Raw genomic sequence first — 10,565 nt, forward strand, 5'->3', positions numbered from 1 at the left:
CACATCAACATCTTCCACCACCAAGGAAGTCAGCCGACTGGTGGAGCAAAGTTACTAGTTGAATCCATATCTTCAACAGCATATAGCTAGCTTATATTAATGCCAACAAGACTAGATTGTTATGAGGTTTATATTAGTCATCATATAGTTAGCTACTAGCGTTATGTTTGGACGGTCTACCTGACTTCCATCGGTTTGTAAGCCTATGTTCCATGTTGGACTAATCCACTCATATGTCCTTTGCCGGCTACATAAGCTACATTAACACCCGTGGTTGCCAGATCCATCTCACTATTGATGGTGGCCATCACAAATCTTGTTTTTATGCCTGCCCATTATTTGGTGAAATTATTTCAGCATGACCATGAAGTTGCAATGTAGGCAACAATGTTTGCTTCACTACTTTTATTTTGAGATCTTGAAATTATTTCAAGATGATGTAGATGCTATGAATGAGCAGAATATACCTAAGGGTACTCCTAGTGCAGATGCTATAGATGTGAACGGTCCATACAAAGTTAACACCGAAAAAACAGGGTCGATTTGTCTTAGGCAGCCGGCCGCTTCTGTCAGGAGATGCGCACGATTAACTCCCCTTTCCTTTTTTTTTCTCCTTGCTACCTCACGTAATCACATACACCTATTTTAAGGGTGGCCCAGCCTAAACCTGTCTAATCTCTCAGATTTGCTAGCTTCCTCACGTAATCATAACCCCCCCCCCCCCCCCCCCCCCCCGAGTTTCAGGGTGGGCCTAGCCTAAGCCTCCTAATCCCTCTGATCTCTAATCCTTCCTAACTAGCGATGTCTGAAACCGAGCACTGCCTCCCTGAAAAATAGATGTCTCACCTTAGAGCAACTCTAGAAGATCACCTATCCTACAAGTCCAAAATGTATCACTTATCCCATTCCTTATAATTTTAGGGCATTAAACATTACTTCATCTAGTAAAATTTAATCCCCTAAAAAATCTTTTTCCCAATTCACCCAACCATTTTCAAACTTATCAATTCAAAACTTAAGAATTCAAGTACACACAATTCAAATACATATCAAATTAAATGTTTTCAAACTTAACCATTCAAATTCAAACACATCATACACTCCAAATAAATTAAGAACCCAAATAAACATGATAAAAGCATAAGAATCAAGTGATATGAAATCGCCAATGATGCTCAATAAGATCTTCAATTTGGTTGTGAGTTTGTTGGTTCTCGACCCTATGGTGTGCTTGGAGGCGTAGGTCCTATTTGGGGTAAGTTCCGGTTGTGTGCAACAAAAACCTAAATATCACGAGAGTGACATACACATAGCTCTCCAATCTTCCTTACCATCCATTTGCAAAGAGATAAATGAAAATAGAGTAATAATCGTGCCGTGTACACTTTTCTTACAAACGATTTGAATATTATGAATTGGTTAAACAAGGTACATCAAACTGAAAGGAACTGAAAGACAACAAAGAACCATGATAAAACATGCGTCACACTGTGTACGCCGACGACAACAACCTAGGCACAGGCTGAACCACTAGAGGCACGGCCCTTTTCAGGGTCTGACCATAGGCCTCCTCCATGTTGAGTTTTTCGGGCGTCGTTCCATCAACCAAGGACCAGTCGAATGCGTGCACCAGCGTGGCAGTCATGAGTGTCACCATCCGAAGGCCCCAGCCGAGGCCTGCGCATATCCTCCGACCGCCCCAAACGGGATGAGCTCATAGTCGCCCCCCTTCACATCCGCGCTCTCATGCAATCCGCCCGGGAGGAAGCGGACCGGCCTGAACTCCAATGGGTCGGGGCCCCATGAGGCCGGGTCACGGGCGATGGCCCAAACGTTCATGATGAGGGTGGTGCCCTTGGAAACATGGTAGCCGTCTACCTCGCAGTCCTCAGCGGCCACCCGGGGAAGGGAGAGCGGCGTCGCGGGGTGTAGACGGAATGTCTCCTTGATGACGGCGGCGAGGAAAGTGAGGCGTGGCAGGTCGGCTTCCGTGACGAGACGGTCATTTCCCACTACGCCATCGAGCTCGTGCTGCAGCTGCTTGAGGATGCAAGGGTCTCATATGAGCTCTGCCAGCGCCCACTCCACTGTGCTCGACGTCGTGTCTGTCCCGGCCGTGAATAAATTCTAAAAGAACCAATATTTGTATCCCATTAATTAAAATGAAAAATATAGCTATCACTACCGGAATCGCACCCTATGCCGACGGCCAGGGCCGTCGGCATATCCCTGAATGGCCGTCGGGACAGGCCTATGCCGACGGCACCCGTCGGCATAGGGCCGTCGGCACCCGTCGGCATAGGGCCGTCGGCAACATATCCGTCGGCGTAGCCAGGAATGCCGTCGGCATAGAAAGGCCGTCGGCATAGGCCCTATCCCGACGGTGTCCGTACATCTATGCCGACGGCCCCGGCCGTCGGCAACGTTATCGCCTAACGGCGGCCGCCGTCAAGTGCTGACCAATGCTTGCTCGCCACGTGGCAGGTCTGTGCCGACGGCCTAGCCGTCGGCATAGCTGTCGGCTTAGGTTGAAACTATGCCGACGGCTAGACCGTCGGCATAGACCTGCCACGTGGCAGCCACTGGGAGCTCCTGGAGCAGGCCTATGCCGACGACTTAGCCGTCGGCTTAGTTTGAAACTATGCCGACGGCTAAGCCGTCGGTATAGACCTGCCACGTGGCAGCCACTGGGAGCTCATGGCAGCTCTATGCCGACGGCCTTGCCGTCGGCATAGTTTCTGTCTGTTTTTTCTTTTTCCTGTTTTGTTTCAGCTCAATTCATTTGAATATATACAGCACACAACAAATATATGCATCACATAACAGCTGGCCCAGCAGCATCACAGAACAAATTCATCATCACACATCATAAGAAGCATCGCAAAGCATAAACATATAAGTATCATCACCACCAAGCATAAGAATCTCACAAACAACAATAAGAAACATCACAAGCATATAAGTATCATCACCACCAAGACCGCCACAATGTGACCCAAAGGCTTAAGCGCCAGGACGTCGAGCACCACGGAGGTCATCACCGCCAAGACCGCTGAAGCCCAGGTCGTCACTGCTAGCGGCAGTGCTACCGCCAGGACCGCCTCCTCCTCCGCCTCCGCCTCCGTGGATCGGAGTAGTCGGGCTCCGTGTCTCCCTGTAGTGGCTCTCACCCCTAAGTCGGTGAGGGTGCGCTCTTTCTGGCCGCGACCCCCTGTAGTGGCTCTCCCCCCAGCACCTCGTCCTCTAGAGGCTCTCCCCCCGCCCCTCCTCCTCTAGGGGCACCTCTCCCTCGACCTCCCTGTGAGGAGTCATCGTCAAGTAGCCGAAGGGGAGGATTATGTGCTCGACCACTCCGACTAGGCAGGCCGACGACCTTGTGTAGGAAACCCACGCCGTCAGCCTTCCCCTTGCCCATGTTCCACGAACCTGCATTGAAAAGAGAAAAAGCAATTAGTAAATTAATGAAATGAAGGAAAAGACATGATAATAAACACATTAATAAAAATGCATAAAAAGGCATATTCCTAAACTATAGAAAAAAATACTTGAAACGTACATCTGCTAGAACCCATATGAATCATAACTGTTGTAACCTCTTTCTCGGTCCGTCACATCTCGCACAGGGGCATGGTGGGATAATTCTTATTGGACGACGGAATATCTCCTTCAAATACACATCGGTTTCACGATCCACTCTGATGTTACTCGATTCCGACGGATCAAACCACTGTACATCCACTGATTATCTGCCATCCTCTGCTTTTTTTGCAACCCACACAACATAATTAAGGATTCACTTAAATTAATGGCATCAAATTTTCAGTTTCTACCGCGTTTAATCCACCTACATCTCTAATAGGTAAAGATGGGTCCTAATCCCACCCGAGGATGTGTAGATTGAGTACGTTCTCCATTCTACCCCGTTCCGAGACAAAATTTCGGCAGCACCTCCCCGCTGTTCTCCAGATACACGTCTCGGCAAATAGCCGAGAGAGTGTGCTCCGGAGAACAATGGGGAGGCGCCGCCGAAATCCTGTCTCGGAACGGGGTAGAACATGGAGAACATACCCAATCTACACATCCTCGGGCTGTCCATGGAAAACGCTGGACAATCCGAAAGAGCTGCGGTGATAAATATGCAATTGAATGCATATTTATCCATGCAACCCTTTCGGACGGGAGACGCCTAGGTTACGTCAGTTGACTTGAGAATGAAATCAAGTGATATGAAAAAATGGAGGGGATGGACTTTTAGCTCACCCTCGGCTGTAGAGGAAGTAGTCGAACAGCAGAGGGATGCTCAGGGGGACCAACGCGTCGTACAACGGTCACTCCGATGAAATGCGACACCACAAAGCCTGCAAATTCCACCGAAAGAACAACTTAGATCATCACATCTCAGTAAAGTGTCAAACTTTTGTCTTCTATTTTTTTAGCAACATCATCATGAGTATCATTTTTTTAGCAAGATCATCACATCTTAGTAAGTCTCAAAATTTTGTCTTCAATTATTTTATCAAGATCATTATGAGTATCAAAAAAATAACAAGATCATCACATCTCAGTCAAGTGTCAAATTTTGTTCAACATCCATCCATCCATTCATCTATCATTAACTTTACCACATACATTCGTCAACATGACCTAACATTAAATATATGACAAGCAAAACAGAATCGCACCGGAATCCATCTATGATTCTAACAACATCCATGAATCCATCTAAGAAAAATTTATCCATACATCCATCCACCTAAAAACAGTAGCAAGAAGAGCACAGCAGCACATCCATCCATGATTCTAACTATCTATCCATCCATTCATCTAGCAGCACAGCAGCGGCAGGGGAGCAACGGCAGCAGCGGGGGGAGCGGCAGGGTGACGGGGGAGCTCACCGAGGGAGCAGGGGACGTGGTGGCGGAGGTGGTGTCGGAGGGGCCGGCAACGGGTGGCGGAGCGTGGGCGACTGGGGGCTCCCCGGTGCTCACTAGCAGCAGAGGAGGGCCGGGAAGGGGTCGTCAGACCGCCGGAGCCGTGGCCGCAGCCAGCTCACCACGAGCAGGAGGGTCGGGAAGGGGGCGAGGACGACGGGGCCAGTCCCGGGATGGGGCCGCGCGGTGCGGGGCGGCCGGGAAAAACCAGCGGCGATGCGGGGCGGGCGAGGAGCGTGGGGAGGGGTCGGTGCAACGCGGCCAGGACGGGGTCGGCAGCGGTGCAGATGGGGGCGTCAGCGGTGCGGGGCTGGGATGGCCGGTGGCAGGGGGATCGAGTGGCGGAGGATGGGGATCGAGCGGCGGAGGGCGGGGATCGAGCGGCGGCGGGGCTGGATCGAGCGAGGAGGGTGGATGAGTGGTCGGGGCGTGGGGTGCCCGGTTGGATAAGGTGTGAGGTATGCCGATGGTATAGTTGTCGGCATAGGTTCTTTCCACCTATGCCGACCATTGTGCCGTCGGCATACCTGCTTTTTTTTGTTTTTTGTTTACATTAAATTCAATTTCTTTAAAAAATGTCCTAACAAAATGTAATTATTAATGTCTGGCTCTCAGCACACTGTAAAAAATAGTTCCACCTTGCCACCCCGTCCCGTCTAACCCTGACATAGACGACCGCCAGATCTAGCTCTTTGACTTGCGCCGGACTGGGTCTCACTGGTGGACCTTTTCACCTGATTTTCGTAGCCCAGCCCATAGCTGCACCCCCCAACACCATCCCGGCCCAACCCACCCAAAGATACCCTCCGTGTCGGCCCGACGTGGCCGTTTCCCCCCTTCGGGACACGGCGGCAGCCACGCCCGTGAGGTCTACACGGAGGGACGGGGGCCCACGGGATCTAGCCCTTTGACTTTGCACGGACGGGCTTTGACCAGTGCACCTCCCCACCCGGTTGTGTTAGGTCATCCCATAGGAACACTTTGGAGCAACATCCGGGCCAGACCCACAGCAAGATCCCCTCCGTGTAGACCCCACGCGTCCATTTCCCCCCTCCAGGTGCCGGCGGCGGCGCCGTCCGTGAGGGGGGGCACACCCCGGACACGCGTGCCGGGCGTTTGCAACCGCCACAACACTTCCAGACTTGTGAGAGGCCGCCTACGCAAGATTTGGCGGCATGCTAGCCCCCGGAGGCCGCCGGCCACAGCCGTAGACGCGCGAAGGGCAATCCGCGTAGAGGGAAATTTTCGGATACTTCTCCATCACCAAAAATTATGAAAAAATACCATCGTTCCTATAGCACATGTGCCCGCGTCGTGCAAAAATACTCATGATTTTATCGCGCTCCGAGTATTTAGTAATATTGACGCCGCATCGTTACCGCAGAACGTCTACTACCGTGTCATCGCCGTCCGTGAGGGGGGGCCACGCCCCAGAGACGCGTCCCGCCTCTTCGGACATGCCACCACACCACCCCGCATGTATGAGGGCCCGGTGCGACGCTCCAGTGGCATTGCTACTCCCCAGTGCCCCCGTCCCGCCTAACCCTGTAGCGTTTGACCACGGGATCTAGCCCTTTAACTTTGCACGGACGGGCTTTGACCAGTGGACCTCCCCACCCGGTTGTGTTAGGTCAGCCCATAGGAACACTTTGGAGCAACATCCGGGCCAGACCCACAGCAAGATCCCCTCCGTGTAGACCCCACGCGTCCGTTTCCCCCCTCCAGGTGCCGGCGGCGGCGCCGTCCGTGAGGGGGGGCACACCCCGGACACGCGTGCCGGGCGTTTGCAACCGCCACAACACTTCCAGACTTGTGAGAGGCCGCCTACGCAAGATTTGGCGGCATGCTAGCCCCCGGAGGCCGCCGGCCACAGCCGTAGACGCGCGAAGGGCAATCCGGGTAGAGGGAATTTTTCGGATACTTCCCCGAACACGGTCAGCCCATAGCAACATCCCCGAACACGGTCTGGACCCAACCCAACACTAGATTCCCTCCGGTTCCACCGCACCCACACCATCCCCCCTCTAAGTGACGGCTGCTCTGCCTTCCGTGGAAGGGAACACACCACGGAGCCCCAAGACGGGCATCTACACATGCCAGAACACTCTCACACATGCATCGGGACCCGTACGATGTTTCGGTGGCATAGCTATACCCCGAAGGCCACCTCGAATCCCAGTTGACCAGTAGATCTAGCCCTTTGACTTTCGTCGGACGGGCTTTGACCGGTGGACTCTTCCACCTAGTTGCGATAGGTCAGCCCATAGGAACATCCCCGAACACAGTCTGGACCCAACCCAACACTAGATTCCCTCCGGTTCCACCGCACCCGCACCATCCCCCCTCCAAGTGACGGCGGCTCTGCCTTCCGTGGAGGGGGCCACACCATGGAGCCCCAAGACGGGCGTCTACGCATGCCAAAACACTTTCACACATGCATCGGGACCCGTGCGATGTTTCGGTGGCATAGCTACACCCCGAAGGCCACCGCGAATCCCAGTTGACCAGTAGATCTAGCCCTTTGACTTTCGTCGGACGGGCTTTGACCGGTGGACTCTTCCACCTGGTTGCTATAAGTCAGCCCATAGGAATATTCCTGAACACGGTCTGGACCCAACCCAACACTAGATTCCCTCCGGTTCCACCGCACCCGCACCATCCCCCCTCTAAGTGACGGCTGCTCTGCCTTCCGTGGAGGGGAGCCACACCACGGAGCCCCAAGACGGGCGTCTACACATGCCAGAACACTTTCACACATGCATCAGGACCCGTGCGATGTTTCGGTGGCATAGCTATACCCCGAAGGCCACCCCGAATCCCAGTTGACCAGTAGATCTAGCCCTTTGACTTTCGTCGGACGGGCTTTGACCAGTGGACTCTTCCACCTGGTTGCGATAGGTCAGCCCATAGGAACACTTTGGTGCAACATCTGGGCTGACCTTAGACAACCGGGTGGATACGTCTACTGCTCAAAGCCTGTCCGTGCAAAGTCAAAGGGGTAGATCCCGTGGTCAAACGCTACAGGGTTTGGCGGGACGGGGGCCCTAGGGGGGTAGCAATGCCACCGGAGCGTCGCACCGGGACCTCATACAAGCCGCGTGCCGGGTGCCTACGCCTGCCACCATGCTTATATAACCGTAGGAGGGCCACTGCAACACCTGGCGGCATTGCTACCCCCCAGGTACCCCGTCCCGTCTAACCCTGACACAGACGACCGCCGGGTCTATCCCTTTGACTTTCGCTGGACGTAGTTTGACCGGTGGACCTTTTCACCTTGTTGTCATAGCCCAGCCATAGGTACACCCCCCAACACAGTCTCGGCACAACCCACCCCAAGATTCCCTCTGCGTCGGCCCGACGTGGCCGTTTCCCCCCGGGGCACGGCGGCATCGACGCCCGTGAGGGGGGAGGGGGCACACCCCGGAGCCGCGTGCCTGCGCCTGCCAATGTTTCCACAACCGTAGGAGGGCCCACCGCAACACCTGGCGGCATTGCTACCCCCCACAGGTACCCGGCCCGTCCCGTCTAACCTCTCCGTGACACGACGTAAGAAGGCCCGTGTGGGGGGCAATCGATATATGTTTTCTGTACATTTAAGTTAATGAAATTAGTATTGGAAAAAATATAAAATAATAAGGAAAATACAAAAAATATAAAAATATTATTAGAAATCTATGCCTACGGCCTAGCCGTCGGCATAGCTACGGCCACGGAACGGTAGAGCCCTGGATCGATGACATGGCGTAGGGCGGGGATCAATGACGTGGCAAAAACGTGGGCCAGGCCTATGCCGACGGCCTAGCCGTCGGCATAGAAATGCCACCCCACGGGACCGGCGAACGACGCGGATCGATGACGTGGCGGCGTGGCGGATCGATGACATCGGCGTAGCTATGCCGACGACTAGGCCGTCGGCATAGCTATGCCGACGGCCACCGTTAGCCCGTCGGCGTAGGCTGACGCCGTCAAACTGCCATCGCCGCACGGGTAGACGGGCCACGTGATATGCCGACGGCCTGCTCTATGCCGACGTCCCGCGTCGGTATATTCGGAGAAACGCCGACGGCTTATCTATGCCGACGGCCCCCGTCGGCATAGATGGTTATACGCCGACGGCCTTTCTACGCCGACGGCTTTAGTTGTGCCGTCGGGGTAAGCCCATATATGCCGACGGGGGTCGTCGGCATAGATATGCCCGTCGGCAACTGCCTAAATTCTGGTAGTGTATGACAATCCAAAATCTTTGACTTGACATCAACAAATACCTTACCTAGATGTACAAAATATGAATGGCCAAACAAATGGGCATGTAACAATTTGTGCATACCAGGAGGAGAGCCTTGATGTCAATCTCGGTGAACTTGATCCCGTCCTCTTCGCCGGCATCTGTGGGCGACTGCCACCGCATCGTCGCCAGCATCACGCTCAGCAGGTCGTTCCCTTCCATCTCTCCGGCATGCTGGCCCCTCTCGCTGATGAAGCCGTCCATCATGCGGTCGTAGCGGCGGTGCAGCCTCTTCATCTTGGCGACGACGCCCTGCGGGTTAAGCCAGCGGAGCGCGGGCACGAAGTCGCCGATATTCAGGACGCCGGCGAGCTGCATGAGCTCGACCACCATGTCCTTGAACTCCCTGGCACCCTCGCCGACGCCGTCGCCGAACATGCGCCTCCCGATGGCGGCCCGTGCCAGCGCGTTGGTAGCACACACGTTGATGGCGCACAGGTTGACCGCCACCCCGGCCGGCGAGGAGGAAGAGAGCAAGTGCGTGACCATGAGTCGGGCCTCGTCCTGCCGTATGGTGTGGAGGGCGTCGAGGGCACGGGCGGAGAAGAGGTGGAGCGCGCAGAGCTTGCGGAGGGCGCGCCAGCGGGCGCCATAGGGCGCGAAGACGAGGTCCTGGTAGTTGTAGGCGAGGTGCTCGGTGCCGGAGGTAGGCGGGCGGTCGCTGAAGTTGGCGTCGTGCGCGCGGAGGAAGCTGCGGGCGACCTTGGCCGACGCTGCGACGACGACCTCGACGCTGCCGAAGCGGAGGCGGAAGAGGGGGCCATGCTGGCGCGCGAGAGCGGCCATGGTGTGATGCGGCATGGCCCCTAGCTGCGGCAGGTTGTCCAGCACCGGCCAACCCCTCGGCCCCGGCGGCAGAGGCAGCTTTGTTCGTCTGCCATGGCTTCGGAGGTGCCAGACAGCCGCGACGGCGACTGCGGCCAAGGAGGCGAGCAGGAGAAGCACGCTGTGGTCCATGGTTTGGTTAGCTGCTACTAGGTTTCTTTGTTTGTTGCAGGTAGGAGTATTGTGCAGTGCAGTGTGTGGCCGATTGCGCATAAATATGGGCGCATGCACATGAATACAGGTAAACGATTCACATCAGTTGGTGGCGCGATGGAATCGGTCGCCCCGTGTGCATGGTTGCCTTATCCTTGTCTATTTCTAGCCACTCGTCCCCTCCTCCCACCTCACGTCGCCATGGAGTTTTCATTATTCTTCTCCTTGATGAATGATGCAGCGAGGAGCGGCCGACGATAGTTGCGAGCCCGACAGCAATGTTGCGAGGATGTCCAGGCGATGTTGCTAGGCTGGTGCCACACTGCTGCATGCCCGATCAAGAAGTGTTGCAAGGCCGGCCGGTGGTGACA

General features: G+C 54.8%; 1 pseudogene; it reads right to left on the minus strand.

Moving 5' to 3' along the window:
- Positions 1 to 1,483: 1,483 nt before the first annotated feature.
- LOC147993201 (flavonoid 3'-monooxygenase CYP75B3-like) lies at positions 1,484 to 10,179 on the minus strand (annotated as a pseudogene).
- Between the last annotated feature and the right edge of the window lie 386 nt (positions 10,180 to 10,565).

Source organism: Triticum urartu, chromosome 1A (assembly GCF_056163025.1).
Source record: "Triticum urartu cultivar PI428250 chromosome 1A, HENAU_Tu73, whole genome shotgun sequence".
Classification (NCBI taxonomy): Eukaryota; Viridiplantae; Streptophyta; class Magnoliopsida; order Poales; family Poaceae; genus Triticum; species Triticum urartu.